This window comes from Alosa pseudoharengus, unplaced genomic scaffold (assembly GCF_046254945.1).
Source record: "Alosa pseudoharengus isolate Yale_2024_CS ecotype anadromous, Long Island Sound unplaced genomic scaffold, YU_APseudo_1.1 YU_APseudo_1.1_scf_13, whole genome shotgun sequence".
Lineage (NCBI taxonomy): Eukaryota > Metazoa > Chordata > Actinopteri > Clupeiformes > Clupeidae > Alosa > Alosa pseudoharengus.
Genome location: NW_027468598.1, coordinates 8,346,313 through 8,354,776, shown reverse-complemented (window position 1 = coordinate 8,354,776; position 8,464 = coordinate 8,346,313). Strand labels below are relative to the sequence as shown.

Genomic DNA, 8,464 nt, shown 5'->3' with positions numbered 1-8,464 from the left:
TTGAACGAGGTTGTGAGAATGGTGAATTTCATCAAGACCCGGCCCTTAAAAGCGTACCTATTCTCCGCACTTTGATGGGAGCTGACCAAAAGGCTGTACTGTTTCACAGCGAGGCAAGGTGGCTTTCCCGAGGTAAAGTGCTGTCGCGTGTTTGAGCTCCGAGTCGCCTCTTCTTGGAGGAAGAGCGCATGTTTGAATCTGCAAGCACGTTCACTAATGAACATTTCTTGACGAAGCTGGCCTATCTTAGCGATATATTTGGAAAGCTCAATGAGTTAAATCTCCAGTTACAAGGCAAAGACAAACACCAGATAAGATCACTGCATTCAACAAGACGATTGTGTGTGAGATTAGGTGCAGATCTATTTAAAATCATTATATTCAGCACATTTGTAGGCTACGGAAGCTTATTGCTGCCACACTAAAAGAAATAAAAAGGTTCAGTATTATGTAATTACGTGAAAAGTTTCTTGTTATAACAATATCTTTTTCATGTTTTAACAAGATATGTATCACGTTATTACATGAAATTATCACGTTATTTCATGATAATGATATTTTCACGTTATAACATGAAAATATCATGTTATTTCAAGATAGGATTTTTTCACGTTTTTACAAGATATTTATCACGTTTTTACATGAAATTATCACGTTATTTCAAAATAACAAAACTAAACGAAACAAGGCCACGAGAGCTCATGGCTGGCATAAATGATAACTAGTCGTGTCTATGAACTTGCACCCTGACTGCTATTACAGTGCTGCTTGATGAGTGTTTGTTTTTGTGCATGTGTGTATGAGTGTGTAGGCTGTGTGTGTGGTCAATTCCCAGCTGACTGAGGAGCAGCGAAGAGGGATGTGTGTGTATCGGCAGAGAGCTGCTGAAAAGGAGGCCGATAGAGAGGTTCTGTGCAGGATAGCCTGCTCACACCATAGACTGTATGGCTCACACAGCCTCATAGTTCTGCTTTATCTTCTTATCAACACAATAAATAAAACTTTCGCTAACTTGACGCAAGAGGGAGAAAGGGCTTTGATAAATATGCAAATCTTCACGCAATGTGGGTAAATGTATAGACCGCTCTGGCTCGGTAGCCTGCATGTCAGGTCATCGCTGTCATTTCTAAGGCTGTGGGGAAGGGTGAAAATATCAGTATCATATCAGTATCATGAAATAACGTGATAATTTCATGTAATAACGTGATAAATATCTTGTTAAAACGTAAAAATATCATATCTTGAAATAACATGATATTTTCATGTTATAACGTGAAAATATCAGTATCATGAAATAACATGATAATTTCATGTAATAACGTGATAAATATCTTGTTAAAACATGAAAAAGATATTGTTATAACAAGAAACTTTTCACGTAATTACATAATACTGAGACTTTTTATTTCTTTTAGTGTGGCAGCAATAAGCTTCCGTAGTAGGCCTATCATAGCCTATGTTGACTATTGATGAGATTTGTATCATATGTTTATGATCCTATTCACTATTCTCGACAAAATTGATAAAAATAAATATTAATAAAACAATTTAAAAAAAACCTTGTTAACAATTGGTGGTGTTGGGGGTACTCCGGAAGATCATAATGTCTCAGGGGGTACATGCCTGTTAAAAGTTTGGGAACCACTGTTCTAGCCTATAATAACTGGCAGAAAATGTCAAATAAAGATATTAGCCACGTTCAGATGCATTTCTAAAATTCCAATATTTATAAGAATCTTGTATGTGTAAATGATAATATTGAGTTAAATTATGAGACCTGGTTAAACAATGCCAAAATAGGTAGCCTACATAAAAGTGATGAGGTGCAATTCCCTCTTAAACCACCAGAGCACGACATTAGGCCATTTACGTGGTTTCCTATCGCAATTTTACCCGTTACACCTGACTCAGGACATGACAGCCAGTAGGCTACATATTAATAATATCACTCATCACAACTGTGTGTGCTGTTGTGGGTCAAAGTTGTCAGCGCTGGTGGGTAAAATCCAAAACAATACACGAAATCTTTGAAGCTTTAGGTGCAAAAGTAAAGTTTTCCCCGTCTATTGGTGACATAATGGTAACATACCTGCAAGTGACAAATAATGATACATTCCATATCTACCATATTGTGTCCGGGATGGGCTGCACCTGTTGCTTAGCGCCATATAAAGATGTGCCACTGGGTGGCGTGCTACACACGTTAGGGCAGGCTACTATAACAAGAAACACATCCTGTGGGACAAGTTGGAACTGCGAGCGAATCCCTTGGTTTTCAGTATTTCAGAATGAAATGGAGGGATTTTTGAACGAACATCAGAAACAAGATTACTAGGATACAGTACAAAGGGTGAGTGTCTCTCAAATATTTAACAGGGAGTGTAGAATCGTTCTTGAAATGATGCGCTGTGCTGGCCGTTCCCGTGCCATGGAAATGTGTCAATAACCAACCATCATCAGTGCCATTGCAAAGTTATTCTCCGCGACAGGGTGTAATGATCTTTCTGGCTGCGTGCTCCCTCACCACGTATTCTGAGTGCGACGTTTAGATGTGTTGTTGGTTGTTGTATTAGAGTCGTGGTTCATTTCCTTGCGTAAGCAATAACACAATTCGGCATCGCTCCCTTTGCGCTTCCTCTGCTCATGGATGAACTTGAATGCACGCGCAAATTATCCCTACATATTTGGACTGAATACGCTTCACTCATGTTGATGATGATCATTGAAAAGATCAGGATAGACACTCAATTAGTAACCTAACTTAACTAGTATTGCTCTGTCAAAGGATTAAAACATATTGGACGCGCAATGCTCTTGTGCAGAAGTTAATTTTTAGAGTTGCTTTTAAGTATTTTGCTTATTCAGTAACAATATTAGATAGCCTGCGCTTACTATATTGGGAACTTCTGTCCTGTTGTCATTCAGGCTAATTATACATTTTCATTGACCAAGAGACTTATAAAAGGGTCAAAGAACTTTCTAATTAATGTGTGGATCGTTGCATCCCAGTCTGTGTTTATTTACACAGAGAGACATGCAGTGCAAGATGACCACGCAATGTTTATTTGACTGCGATTGTAAGGTTACTGCTTTCTCCCTGAGGCACAGTGCTTTGGCAGTCGTGTCCAAACCGTGGAATGAACCTCGCGCCATCCGCACATGTGACATCACCATTGGTGAACAAAAAAATTTTGATCTTGTACTCTCGACTACATGCCTTTATGGTGGCTCCACATTCCTTTAAGGGCAGCAGAAGGTCATGCAGTTTCATAAGACGACGTTCTTTTCAAATGCACCCACCTCTCAAGTGCACCATACCTCTAGAGAGGACAAAACCTGATTCAGCTTTTAGGTTTAACGACATTCTTCAAGAATTCAGAGCATTTGTTAAACCCTCAGCATTAAGTATTAATATTCTAATGGGACTGCAGTTTCTCTCCCTCTCTCTCTCTCTCTCTCTCTCTCTCTCTCTCTCTCTCTCTCTCTCTCTCTGGATGTGTGGAAGTTCAGTTGATGCATTGTTTTCACGGCCAGTACCAGCAAGGCACCTGCAATCTTGCTTGAGATAGAGAACAGGTGCAAATATTCAAATTAACAGACAGAATCAGTCACCTAAACATAAACCTGAGCAGCGTTTCCTGTAGACTTTAACTTCACATACTCCATACATACAGTATCACATCACATCACAATCTCTTATGATCTTAAGAACATGAGCTCTCTCAGCCTGATCTGTCTCAGTGTATGGACTCCCTAGAAAGCTGTTGTGATGTAAGCGAGCCTCTTTTTAGTAGTTTGTGTATGCATGACTTGTGCCAAATTAGTCTGTCTATTCTACTCTCTCTCTCTTTAGTGCTCACTCTCTCCCTCCCTCCATTTCTCCTCCTCTCTTTGTATTGTCATAAAAAAGACAGGCACTGCTGCCTCTACCTCCAGTGGGTAAATGGGCCAGTTTTCCGAAGGGCACCTCCTTTGTTCTTCCCTGCTTCCGCTCTGTTTCTGTCGTGACCTCCAGTCTGTTTTTATTTTTGCCTCCTGGTGTGCTCATACGCACAGCTGCCTGGCTGGCTGGATGGCAGAGGAAATGGAGGAAAGGAAAACATTTTTTTTCTGTGTCATTCTCTCTCTCTCTCTCTCCCTCTCTCTCCCTCCCTCTCTCTCTCTGTCTCTTTCAGCCTTGTTTGTGTGTGTGTGTGTGTGTGTGTGTGCCTGTCAGGCACCCAGAACCTAAGGAGAAATAGCTCACAGATCACATAAATGCTTTGAAAAAAACTTGAGATTGAGAGAGTATGTTAGAGAGGGTGTGTCAGAGAGGGAGAGTGTGTGAGTGTGTGTGTGTGTGAGAGAGAGAGAGAGAGAGAGAGAGAGAGAGAGAGAGAGAGAGAGAGAGAGAGAGAGAGAGAGAAAAAGCTTGGACTATGGGGATTTGGGTCACTGCAGAGTGGCAGAGAAATGTTCTTCGCTGGGCTCCTCAGAAGCTAGGCAAGCCTGACACAGCCTCTTCACGGATCCTGTCTCCTCTCTCCTCTCTTATGGGAAAAGAGCAGCTCTGATGCAGCATATTAATAATGTACCTACCACACACAATCATTGCTGCTGCTGGAGTGCAGTCCATGATGCAGGAAGGTGTTTAGATTTATTCATTTCATTTCTGTAGTTGTGTTTTTTTTCTTTCATAACATGGCGTGTGCATTCCTGGACAGATAGCTTCTGGGTACTCCGAGCTGAGTATGCATGCGGTATGCTCAGCCTGCTGACATGGAATGCCACTGTGGCACTGCTCTACTGGGAAAATCAGATGGGAGATGTGACTTACGAGATATGAAATAGCAGAGTAGTGCATGCTGGAACAGTTTGGCAGCCAGTGCTGGTAAATGACTTTCCCTTTGTGCTTCATCACTTCCAAATGCTTCAGTCTTGCCTGATCCCATGGTCAAAACACTTCAGGCAGTTTTGGTTTTTGGATTAGCAGTTTCATTTTTACTTTCATGCATCATTCATGAGCAAACAGCAAAAATAGGCAGAGAAGACGTGAAGATAGCTAGAGTTTGCAGTTTATAGATAACTGCAGTGTATGTTGTTGTTTGTATACAGTTTGTATTGCTACATTGCTAAGTTGGACCATAAAATGGGAAGCTCCTTTATATTGGGTTTATCTGGACTACTGATATCAAGCTAAAGGTGTCCTCCTCTTTGTGTCTCGCTGTGTGTCCTCATGCAGCACACGCTGGACCTGCGCGAGTAGACTGGGGTGGACGTGGCTGATGGGGGTGACTCTGGGCTGGGTTGGATTTATCTGGCTCATTAGTGCCGCACTGAATATTCGGATTGTTATGGTAAAGCCTCTTTTGAACGGCACACAGACCCCCCCCCCCCACACACACACACACACACATCCCAGTCACCTCCCCAGCAAAACCCCAACCCGTCTGGACAAAGCCCCCTTTGACTGGCCGAATGAATGAGAGGCCGAGGCGCAACACTTTCCCACTTGGCTCAGGGACAGCTTGTGCAGAGTGTGCACGGAGTTAGGAGCCGCTCTGGGGCAGGGGAGCTGACCAGGGACGTGGACGCGGACAAAGACAGAGAGGCTAACAGACAGCCAGGGGCAGACAAAAAGGGAGACGGATACACAGGCAGATAAAAGAGAGAGGGACAGAGATCCAGACAGACACATAGAAAGACAGCTGAGAAAAGAGAGAGAGAGAGAGCAAGGGAGAGAGAGAGAGAGAGAGAGAGAGAGAGAGAGAGAGAAAATGAGAGGGAGAGTGCAAGTGAGAACAAGGGACTGTGTGTGTTTGTGTGTGTGTGTGTGTGTGGTGTGTGAGAGAGAGAGAGGAAGAGAGAGAGAGAGAGTTTGTTTTCTTTTTTTGTAATTATCACTATTTCATGTGAACGCTTTGGCAATGCATCATATGATTTGTTGTGCCAATAAAGCATATTTGAATTGAATTGAGAGAGAGAGAGAGAGAGAGAGATGGGGCAGGTCTAGGGGAGCAATGCACAGCAGGTGCCCATTAACCAGGTAGGCAAGATGAACAAGCACACAAAAGGCTTCGTTTTCTCATTCACACTCTCCATCTGTCGCTCCTCCACACTCTTTTACCACCTGGTATTTTCTCTCTCTCTCTCTCTCTCTCTCTCTCTCTCTGTCTCCTTTTCTCTCTGGCCAGCTGAAAACTGTCCATGACTTAACACCGCTCTCAGTGTCACTCTGTGGTCCCTGAACACCCCCTCTCTCCTGCCCCAGCTAAGCCCCTCATGAGGCTCTGCTCCTGGGACTGTGTCTGCCGAACAGGTCTGGTTCCTCTCTGGAGAGGGTCAGATGACCAGGTACTCTCTCTCTCCCTCTCTCTATCCCTCTCTCTCCCTCCCTCTCTCTCTCCCTCTCCCTTTCTCTCCTTGCAGTGCTCATTGTGTCGCTGAGGGCTGCATTCCTGAGATTGCTGAGCTGGGACCCAGTGATAAATTGTAACTGGCTGATTGTTTAAGCGCTGAATAGCTGTGTTTTCCCCCCTCCTGCACAGTAGACAGGCGGTGGACACAAAGGGCATTAGGCAGTGTGTCTTTTTTATGGGTTTGCCTCTGTTTGTGTCCGCACCTGTTATGGTTATGATTGTGGTTCTTGGCAAGTGCTTTACTGCAGTAACATTATAATTAAATGAACCATTTAAAGTACTCATATAGCCTACATTAGAATTCCAATGATAGTTAGTATGCTACATATTTTAAAACTGAATTACACCAATAGCAAATGGTCACCAACAGTGACCATGAACACATACAAACTGTGACTCTGTAAGGGGAACTAGTTAGATACAAGGGTGTAAGTTGGAGAGTTTACACACGTGTGTTCAGTGTGTGTTTCTATTTTTAGAAATCTTAACTATATTAATATAATGGCAAGGTTGTAGTCCTTCAGTTAGATTGCCTATATTGGCCTACTCTCTCTCTCTTCTCATCACCCATTCCAAAGCCCTCTAATGAAATGGAGTTGAGGGGCTTTAGAACCTGCACTGTGTGTATGTGTTGTGCTTTCACACATAAAGTCAATAGGTTTGTATTTATGGTATGTGTTTGGACAGCGGTCTCGCACAGACCATTTGGCGTTCTCAGCCTTCGTATCCCAGCGATGGCGTTGACATGGAATGTGTGGACAGGGTCGTTGGCACATTTTGCTGAAAGCAAAAGGGCACTGCTGCCTGCGCAACCTGGCAAACGCCAACGTCCAGTTGGCTGCCTCTCTCATGGGGTACGGGACTGAGACCCTGCCTAAACTGGTGCTCACTGACTGAAAGAAGCTCTCGAGGCATTGCTGAGGATGCTCTCATCCCAAAGCAACACCAGTGGTGTAGGACTATAGGCTTATTAATATGCTCTGTCATTAATAAATGATCATAGATGTTGCTCCTACATCCAGCCCCTAGGGTCTCTGGAGTGAGTTTGGATAAGATCAGCTTTCTCTAAATTCTGCTGCATTGCAGAACGGTTTGTTTGTTTGTGTGTGTGATATGGAGGATGGGTATGTGTTGGTGAGCTTGTGTATATGAGTATACGCATAGTGTGTGTGTGTGTGTATGTGTGTGTGTGTGTGTGTGTGTGTGTGTCTCTGGTCCTGTATCCCGTCATCCCTCCTGCAGTGATAACAGCATGGGGCTCCAACAGATTCTGGGACATCACTGATGTGCCCTCTTTTTTGCTTTCCAGCAAAAAGTCTGGCGGTGCGGATCAAAGGCTTGGCCCAACCTCATTTGACCCCACCATAAGAGCATTTTGGCCAACTCGCCAGAAGCTTGGGATCAGAACCACGCGATCAGTCAGTACCCCCCTCAGCCGCAGAACCTGTCATGATATCTCCTTTTATGTCACCACTTGGCCGGAGGAAAGAATTCAGTGAACAACACGTATAAATATAGTGCAGTGTTTTGTGATGGGATTACTCTGAATATGCCTCTGTTTCGACTGTGCTACGCTACGTGCTAACAATGGCGTTCTCCCAGTTGGTTGTCAGACAGAAATGGCACAGTATCAGCAGGACGTGAATGGTGCTCTGTGACGGGCACCAGGGAACTGGCATTTACTGAAGGGCCTCGTTTCAGATAACAGCACAGGGCACACCACTTCAGTTCCTGGGCCACTGTGCCAACTGAGCACACATGCCAGTCCTCGCTGCCAATCTGATCTCTCTGTGGCAATATGAGGATGTATGGTCCAGATAATGGCTCATGGCCTTATAGCGGTCAGTGCTGAATGATGGGACTCATATGATCTCTCCCGAGTACTGATGGCCTCACTGGGGTTCACTGGGCCAGGAATGCCATGTCTGATTCATGTTGTCAACCACCTAATAGTGGCCGCATGTTTTGAAAAACAGAAGTGTACGACTTTCGAGGGTTGCCCTTGTGGTGCGTCGATTATGTAGTGCATGGGTCAGATCTGTTGTCTCAATGTAGAGCTCTGTGGA

The 8,464-nt window shown here is 43.9% G+C and overlaps 1 protein-coding gene across 1 annotated transcript in view; it reads left to right on the top strand.

Annotated features, from left to right (window-relative positions):
• Positions 1-2,239: 2,239 nt before the first annotated feature.
• veph1 (ventricular zone expressed PH domain-containing 1) overlaps positions 2,240-8,464 on the top strand; it is a 74,564-nt gene continuing 68,339 nt past the window's right edge. The window contains exon 1 of the mRNA XM_076281985.1: positions 2,240-2,350. The gene's annotated coding sequence lies outside the window, so the exon portion shown is untranslated. The remainder of the gene's footprint in view (positions 2,351-8,464) is intronic.